The sequence below is a fragment of the Canis lupus genome, chromosome 10, assembly GCF_011100685.1.
Source record: "Canis lupus familiaris isolate Mischka breed German Shepherd chromosome 10, alternate assembly UU_Cfam_GSD_1.0, whole genome shotgun sequence".
NCBI classification, from domain to species: Eukaryota; Metazoa; Chordata; class Mammalia; order Carnivora; family Canidae; genus Canis; species Canis lupus.
The window spans coordinates 65,324,266-65,332,571 of NC_049231.1; the positions used below are offsets into that span (position 1 = coordinate 65,324,266).

The 8,306-nt window shown below is 48.7% G+C and overlaps 1 pseudogene; it reads left to right on the plus strand.

Annotated features, from left to right (window-relative positions):
• Positions 1–2,991: 2,991 nt before the first annotated feature.
• Positions 2,992–3,521, plus strand: LOC100688931 (annotated as a pseudogene).
• Positions 3,522–8,306: the final 4,785 nt, after the last annotated feature.

Genomic DNA, 8,306 nt, shown 5'->3' on the forward strand with positions numbered 1-8,306 from the left:
TCTCTGCCTCTCTCTCTCTCTCTCTGTCTCTCATGAATAAATAAATAAAATCTTTTAAAAAATCATTTTAAAAAAATGGATAATGACTGCTACCTTGTGAGCTCTTCTGGACAGAGAGAGAGTCGCACATAGGGGGAGATCTCTCCCTACCGAAGCCTACTCTCTAGAAATAAGAAGCCTAATCCCATGATATAGGAAAAGATTTAAAAATGTCTTTAAAGGAATATGTGTATGTGCGATGCCAAAATGGTGATGGATAAAAAAAGTTCTACTGGATTTCCTCTTTTCTCTCCTCCCCTGAGTCCACACACTGCCCCTCTGAGGAGCAGCCCAGACCCTTGTCTCTGATCCCCCCCGCCCCCGATGCCCTCTGGTCCTCGTGCTACACTGTCTCACACCCCTTACAAGGGCCCAGCACCCAGGGCCCACCGTGCTCACGCCTGCTGAACCTCACTCTCCTTCCTTTACCCTCTTCCCACGGGGCACCTGCTTTTCCTTGGGGTGCTTTTAGCCAACTCCTCACTCCTGTGACTGGCAGGGCCCAGCGCTGGCCTCGCCCTGCACTGTAGTGCCTTTCTCCTACCTACTCACCCTCTCGCCCTAAACTCCAAAGCGCCCTTCCTTCTCGCAGGCCAACACAAGAAGCTTAGCACGCGGCATCTTGTTCTGGACCTCAAGCCCAGTCATTGCCCCTCGGCATCTAGTCGGGATGCTTAGATTTTTACAGGCAAGATTTAATATTCAAATGTAGTAGGCAACCCAAAATTATCATTCTTTTGATGTTGTTCTTAATAGATTCTCTGGTATCAGGCAAGCGTGCGCGTGCACACACATACACACACACACAGAGGCAGGCTCACGGGACCTTAGAAAGAACTAATAACTAGCAATATTGCTACTGTTACTATTTTTAAGCTCTCTTCAACCTTCTCTGGAGTAACAGCTCAGACAGCAGAGCTGAGTAGCTAAGAGCTCTGACCCTGGAGCCACACTGCCTGGGTCAGATCTCAGCTCTGCTACCTCACTGGGCAAGCTAATTTCTCCATGCCTCAGTTTCCTCCTCTGTAAGATGGGAATAACTAAAGGACCTACCTCCTAGGGTTGCCCGAGGGTGAAATGAGTTCATGTTCGAACAGACACAGAGATGCACTGCCCAGATCCCCCTTCAAGGGAGAACTTGCTGGGCCGGTGCAGAGACTTGCCCGAGGCCCTGCCCTTCCTGGGGGAGCCCAGGTTTGGTGAGGAAGGGAGGCGGGGGTGTAGAGGCAGGCCATTCCATCTGACGCAGGCCAATAGCCCTGGCCCAAGCTGCCCGCCGGGTTGGCCGAGCTTCTGTTGAGCCTGCCTTTGCAGTTTGACATCGTCCTGCTTTCTCCTCTTCTCTTCCAAGGTGTTAATTGCTAATAAGCGACTCACACCCCAGACTCTGTCTCAGCTATTGCTTCCAGAGACCATAACCTGAGATGGCATTTGTCGGTACGTGGAGGAGTCCCCGGAGCACAGTGAGCACCCGGCAAGGGCTTGTTAAATAAAAGCCAGTGAGGAATCTGGAAAGGCAACACCTTCGCGCCTCATCCCTCTTAGGGAAGAGGTTATAATTAGTGGTCGCTATCAGGTTACTTTAAAGAGCCTGAGAGTCTCCCCAGTCGGGATGAGGAAACAAAACCACTAGCAGTAACTACCGTATTGCTACGCTTATGCTTTAGGAGTTTTTTTTCACTGCTCTCCTGTGCCTGATCTGACCGACTCAATTTTCTAGTGCTCACAAGGGTATTTTCCGACATTTTTAAATTTAGGTTCAACAAGTTTCCTCGTGGCTAAATGAATTTAAGTATCACTCATATGGCTTCTAGAATCAAGACTTCTCAGGGGAGGGAAGGACATCTCGGTGTCGTCATTGCGGCTTGTTCTCAGGAGGGAGGCGAGCGGACTCTGGCCTTGGGCCCCTGGAGTCCTCGACAGCTCTGAAGGGATATTTCATCTATGGATCTGTGGTTGTGCCCAGTTTCACTTCATGAAGAAGAAAGAAAACACCCTGCTCTCAAGGCCCTTACCCTCTGCCGTGGAAAGGCCACACCAACTCCTAAACAAGACAATTAAAGATGGAGGTTAAATCCCGTGGAGATGAGGATACGCCAAAGAGCCCTGGCCAGGGCCTAAATTAGGGAAGGCCTCTCATGGGAGGTGACACTTAAGAATTTAAGGAGACAAATCAGAAAAGTGCTTCAGGGAAGCACATTCCGGGCAGGGGGGAACAGCAAATGAAAAGACTCTGAGGAATAAGTGCACTTGGCCATTGGGAGAACCCCAGGAGGGCCAGTTTTGGCCAAAGATCAGTGGAGCAGGGGAGCGTGTGGCCCCACCAGGTGAGGTTGGAGACATAAGTCCAGATCCTGTAGGCCTTAAAAGCCACCAAAGGGATTAGCTTTCATTCTAAATACCTTGAGAACCCACCAAGTGATCTTAAGGAGGGTTGATGTGATACAACTTATTTTTTAAAAGACCATCCTGACTAAATGCCAGCTCAACATTAAAGAAGGGAGCTGAGCTACAATTTACTAAAAGATATGGCTTCTCCTGGATTCCTGGGTGATGCTCTATTTTGGCATTGTGTAATTATTTCAGAGGGCTTTTCGGTTAACCAGCTACTATTTTATGTCCCACTAGGAGGCCGCTGAGAACGAACAACGCTCTAGATGAAAACCGTCACTAGACCTGCCTAGACTCAGACACTGCGCCCATCACCTGTCCTCACGAAGCCCATTCCTTATTTCCATTTATAGCATATCACCTGGCATTGGCTTGTCTGTAAACATCACCTAGAGCCAATCCTTGGTTGTAACTTCTGCAGAATAATTGTTAGCTCTATCACTTTGGCTTGAAATGGGATGATCCTCGGTTTTTGGCCTGTCCTGACTAGGGCATCAGTCTGTCAACAGTGATTAATTAAAATTAAAAAGGATGGCTTTCCTTCGGTGGCTACAGCCATGTATGCTCAGGCTTTAGAAGAGGCTTGCCTCCAGCGTCCTCTGCCAAAAGAAGGTCTGGTCGACCCCAATGAGACCAATGAAATCGCCAACCCCAGCTCCCATCAGTAGATCCAGAAACTAATCAAAGATGGGCTGACCTTCTGGAAGCTGGTGACGGTCCATTCCCAAGCTAGATGCCCACACCTTGGCCCGCCAGAAGGGTGCTGGTAAGGGAACAGGTACTGCTAATCCAGGATGCCGGAGAAGGTAACCTGGATGAGGAAGATGAGAATTCTGCGCCAAAGGTTGCCCTCCACATGTGTCACAGCCTGTACCGGAAAGCAAAGGGTTATGTGTTCAAAAACAAGTGGATTCTTGTGGAACACAACTACAAGCTGAAGGCAGACAAGGCGCCCCAGAAGCTTCTGGCTGCCCAGGCCGAGGCCCGCAGATCTAAGACTGAGGAAGCACACAAGGGCTGTGAAGAGCAGCTCCAGGCCAAGAAGGAGGAAATCATCGAGACCGTCCAAGGAGGAAGAAAGCAAGAAATAAAACTCCCTCTCTTTGGTCTGTACCCACTGGCCTCAGCAGTAACACAGATCAGCTATTGGATAAAACAAACCTTTATCTGCCCGAGAGAGAAAGAGAGAGAGAGAGAGAGAGAGAGAGAATAGGGTGAGTCCTGGCCTCCTGAAAGACAGGGACTTCTGCTTCCAAGGAAGGACTGGATGTAAACAGGATGTGTTTGTTCTTAATTTTCTTTCAGGCTGAGAACCTATCATTGAAGACAAGTGGAGGAAGTACCTGCCCAGGAGAGCCCAGGAGGAGTAGGGAGGGACCCGAAAGGCCAGGAAGGAAGTGGGCTGACCTGTCCAGGGGAGAAGCTGGGGTGACCAGGGAAATGAGCTATTTTGCATCATGAAGTGGCCATACAACCGATGTGTGAGGTGGACACAACTGGCCAGGAATCCGCTTGTGTGAGGGCAGATTCCGGATTAGTGTTACAGAGAACACTGGTTAACAGAGAAAGCTTCAAAGGATATCAATTTTTTTTTAAGATTTTATTTATTTATTAATGAGAGACACAGAGAGAGGTGCAGAGACACAAGCAGAGGGTAAAGCAGGCTCCCTGCAGGGAGCCTGATGTGGGACTCAATCCCAGGACCCCAGGGTCATGCCCTGAGCCAAAGGCAGACGCTTAACCACTGAGCCCCCCAGGTGCCCCTAAAAGATACAAATTTAATACTTGTGTCTCTGCCTCATTCATTTCAAAAGCAAAACAAAACAAAACAAAACAAAAACATCCAACTTTTTTTTAAAGCATGAGTTTTGACAAAGCACAGGCAGCTCCTTTGTTTCCTCTCCCCAACTTATTTGTGTTGATTCCTGGTAATTAAAACGAGGATTGGCTTTTTTTTTTTAAGATTTTATTTATTTATTTATGAGAGACACAGAGACAGCGAGAGAGAGACAGAGGCAGAGACACAGGCAGAGGGAGAAGCAGGCTCCATGCAGGGAGCCCAACGCGGGACTCGATCCTGGGACTCCAGGATCACGCCCTGGACTGAAGGCAGCACTAAACCAAGGAGCCACCTGGGCTGCCTGAGGATTGGTTTTAAGAAAAGTTGAAAACTTCCCTCCCTCCCCATTCAACCCAACCTTCACGCACACACAAGCATGCAGACACCAGCAATCTTGAAAAGTCATGCCTAGTCCAAGCCTGCTGAATTTACAGAGTTCCAAGTAATTCTTAGGTGTAGGAGCAACACCGAGCCAACCCAGGACAAGGTTGTGAATGAACGAAATGTGATGAGTTTCATCAGTGTAGACGACCAACGTGAACTTCTGCCACTTAAAACATTCCTTCAACTCTTCATTTAATCTTTTTCTGTGAGATAAATTAATCATTGGAACAATTCGGACCGAAAATAAACATGGAGCAGATAATCTAAATTTAGATAGAAAATGTGTTAGCTGATTGGAAGTGGAATGTAACCAGCCTCTGGATTCAAAACCTTTTATTTATATTTCCTGGGCTATATTGCCAGGTTGGCAGGGAGCTCTTAGACCCATTCTGAATATTTTCAGATGGAAGAGGCAACGAACGTACAGGGGAGGAATCTACAGTCTGAGGAGACCAGAGATACTTCTGAGAAAGACACAAAAGATGAGGCTGAGTATGGTAAGCACAAGCATGTGTATCGTTGTTTTTCTTCTTCTTTTTTTTTTTTTTGAAAGTCAAAAATCATCATAATGACCACCAAAATGTAGCCTAGCTTGATAAAGAATAATAAGTAAATAATAGAGAATGAATAGATAAATGTAGTCAGTTTTCTCTGAATCTCTTGGGTCGGTCAAGTTTGGACGCCAAGTTGAAATTTCTCCCCTGGCTGGTGCTGTGCTGTGTCGACCCCCTACTCCGTGCAGTTGACCTTCTAAGAAACCCAGAAGTCTGCGTTACCCAAACACATCTCCTCTAAAAACTGAATGACCACGGGCAGGAGGCCTCCTGAGGCTCCCTCCCCACCGGGTGGCCTCTCCCAGGGACTGCGGACTCGGACCCTCGCTCTCCCCCACCGGCCGAGCCACTGTGTTCCCATGAAACCGCAAAGAGGAGAGGCCCTTTATGGCAGCTGACAACAGGAAAGTGAGATCGCAGAGGCCCTAAGAGGGAGGGCAACCAGCGAAGGAGAACAGAAATGTGACCTGGTGCAGCCACTCTGGAAAACCGTGTGGAGGTTCCTCAAAGAGTTAAACATAGACCTGCCCTACGACCCAGCAATTGCACTGCTGGGGATTTACCCCAAAGATACAGGTGCAGTGAAATGCCGGGACACCTGCACCCCGATGTTTACAGCAGCAATGTCCACAATAGCCAAACTCTGGAAGGAGCCTCGGTGTCCATTGAAAGATGAATGGATAAAGAAGTTGTGGTCTGTGTATACACTGGAATATTCCTCAGCCATTAGAAACGACAAATACCCACCATTCGCTTCGACGTGGAGGGAACTGGAGGGTATGATGCTGAGTGAAGTAAGTCAATCGGAGAAGGACAAACATTATATGGTCTCATTCATTTGGGGAATATAAAAATTAGTGAAAGGGAATAAAGGGAAAGGAGAGAAAATGAGTGAAAATATCAGTGAGGGAGACAGGACATGAGCGACCCCTAACTCTGGGAAATAAACAAGGGGTGGTAGAAGGGGAGGTGGGTGGGGGTGGGGTGACTGGGTGACGGGCACTGAGGGGGGCACTTGATGGGATGAGCACTGGGTGTTATTCTATATGTTGGCAAATTTGAACACCAATAAAAAATAAATTAAAAAAAAAGAAAGAAAGAAAACAGAAACGTGAGACGTGATGAGGAGAGTGACTGAGGCCCGGGGCCTGTCCCATTCTTTGTTGGAAAAAGAAAAGACTGGCTCACACCAGATCGGCCTCCTGGAAGGGCCCAAAGGTGAGGCTGGGAGAAGGCGCAGGAGCCACCCCGGGATCTCAGGACACGCCCAATGCCATGCTTGGAAAGAAGCAGCTTAAAAGACCTCTCATTGGGGACCCCTGGGTGGCTCAGGGATTTAGCGCTGCCTCTGGCCCAGGGTGTGATCCTGGGGTCCCGGGATCGAGTCCCACATCGGGCTCCCTGCATGGAGCCTGCTTCTCCCTCTGCCTGTGTCTCTGCCTCTCTTTCTCTCTGTGTCTCTCATGAATAAATTAAAAAAAATTGTTTTAAATTACCTTTCATTGAGGCTGCCAGGTCCAAACGCTGGAAGCAGTGTTCTGTTTTCCTCCGTAGAATGCTTCCACGTGAGCTCTCAGGACAGGATACACTCCAGGGACTCTGGGACACACTAAAGGGCCGCAGTGACATCCCCAGGGGGGAGGCTGCCTACCTCTGAGGCCCTGAGCTCCTCAGGGCAATGGGCTCATCATTACCTTCTGCAGCGGGGAGGTTTTCGGAAATCAATCCTTCCCATGCTGAGTAATTAAAACACGAGCAGGAGGCTGGTTCTAGGTTTCCTCATAAATAAACCGAAAATAATGAAATGTTAGGAGCTGCCATCAACTGCCAAGTTTTATGGCTGTCCCCTAATTACTTTGGGGCAACACCAATGTGCGCGTGTCTAAAATAATTATTTGATAACGGCGACCACAGTTCCTCCAATAATTAAGAACTTTAACCATGTATTTAAATAGAGAAAAATAGCTTGATAAACGTTTGCCCTCCTACCTAACTAGGTAAACAAAAGAACGCTGACTTTGTATGTTTTTCCCCTTATGTGCATATTTATCATGAGCAGAGACTGGCCTGATAAAAACGAGTTCAGAGAGTTGAAAGCCTGGTGCTCCTATAAAGCTGTGCAGTGTCTTATTCCTCAAAATAGGCTGCAACCACCCTTTGGGCCCTGGGGTGGGGAGGGCATGAAGCCATGGGATAAAACAAGGTAAACGTTTGGGATGCTCCAATTTTACTGTGTTTAAGGGTATAGGGAGCACATTAGGTTTAGATCAAAAATAGACACGGCAATATAATAAAAACAGAATGCAAATTTCCCAATATTACCGAGACATTTGGAGCTGGGAGTGGCATCTCCAGGGGCTCTCAGAGGGCCTCCCCCATCGCAGGCCTTCTTTGGAGAACCACTCGCCAAGCGCTCTTAGTAGTGTCAGGAGGCGATGACTTGCCAAGTCCAAAGGAAGGTGTTCCTGGCGTGCAAGTTTCTACTCTAGATTGGATTGGATAAATTTCATATCGTGTATAAAAATATGAATAATGGAAATCTGAAAGCCCCTTCTAGATGACAGGTTCTGAACCGGGGGCAACTTTGCACTCCCCACCCGCACCCCATGGGGTTCATCTGTCAACGTCAGGACGTCTCTGGTCATCACAGCTTGGAGTAGGGGGTGGCACCACTGGCATCTCGTGCTCCACATCCAACAATGCACAGCACGCCCGCCCCCCCAACGAAGAATTTCTCAGCCTAGAATGTCGACAGTGCTGAGGTTAGGAAACCCTGCTCCAGTCAGGGTGTAAGTGCACACGCAGGCGAGTGGTCAAAGTCAGGCCTTAGGGCACCGGGGCCCCCAGAACGCCTACGGGGCAGGCCCAGTGCAGGGGAAGGAGGCAGGTGTGCACCTGTACCAGGGCAGGAGACACAACGCAGCCTCCAGAGACAGGGGTCGGTAGTTGCTCGAGCAGAGGGAAGAGAGGAGTTAGAGCTCGGGCCATAAATGGAGCTGCGACGTGCCTATTTAAGGACGTGCTTTTGTGGGACCGTGGGAGCCGCTGTACACATTTGGTCAGAAATTTGCCATCCCCTCCAGAAAGCCGCCTCAATC